This window comes from Callospermophilus lateralis, chromosome 3 (assembly GCF_048772815.1).
Source record: "Callospermophilus lateralis isolate mCalLat2 chromosome 3, mCalLat2.hap1, whole genome shotgun sequence".
Taxonomy (NCBI): Eukaryota; Metazoa; Chordata; class Mammalia; order Rodentia; family Sciuridae; genus Callospermophilus; species Callospermophilus lateralis.
Window position 1 is genome coordinate 198,871,925 of NC_135307.1, and position 668 is coordinate 198,872,592.

The following is a 668-nucleotide window of genomic DNA, read 5'->3' on the forward strand; positions in this document are numbered from 1 at the left end:
GGCCGGCCCGTCCCCGTCTGGTCTCTTCGGGCCTTGGCCCGCCCGCTCTCTCGCCCCTTCGCGAGTTCGCTCCCACGGGGGGCCCGCCGCGGCCCCCGTCTCCTGGCCGCCACCGCCGCTTGTCCGCTGGCGACGGCGTCGTCGTGTGCCGGCGCTTGGGTGTGGGGGACGACGGGTCTGCCACCCCCGCCCCCGCGGGGCGCCGGTCACCCGCTCGGTGCCGCGCGAGGGTTGTGCCGCTCGGGTGCGCGTGTCCGGCCACGACCTGGTCCGGTCGCGGTGAGTCGTTCCCCGGTCGCGCCGCCGCACCGTTCCCCGGGCGGGGCAGGGGAGGTGGGGAAGGGCATCGCCCCGAACCACTCGCACCCCCGTCCCCGTCCGCGCGAGCGCGGCGGCCTGGTCCGCGGGGCGGCTCTTGTGCCACCGTTGGGTTCGTGGGGAGTCGTGCGTCTCTGGCGCTCCCTCCCCTCGTCCTCGCGCGCGCGTGATGGCGTGTGCGGGTCGGGCGGTACCGTCCGGGGTGGGTCACGGCCCGCCCCGGGCGCGCCCCCGTCTCGCTCCCGTGCACGCCGCGCCGCGTGGGTTTCCCGCGGTGGCCGCCGCGGCCGTGGCCGTCGGGGTTCTCCCTCGGTCCCGCGCCCGGGCCGACCCTCGTGCGCCCGACTGCC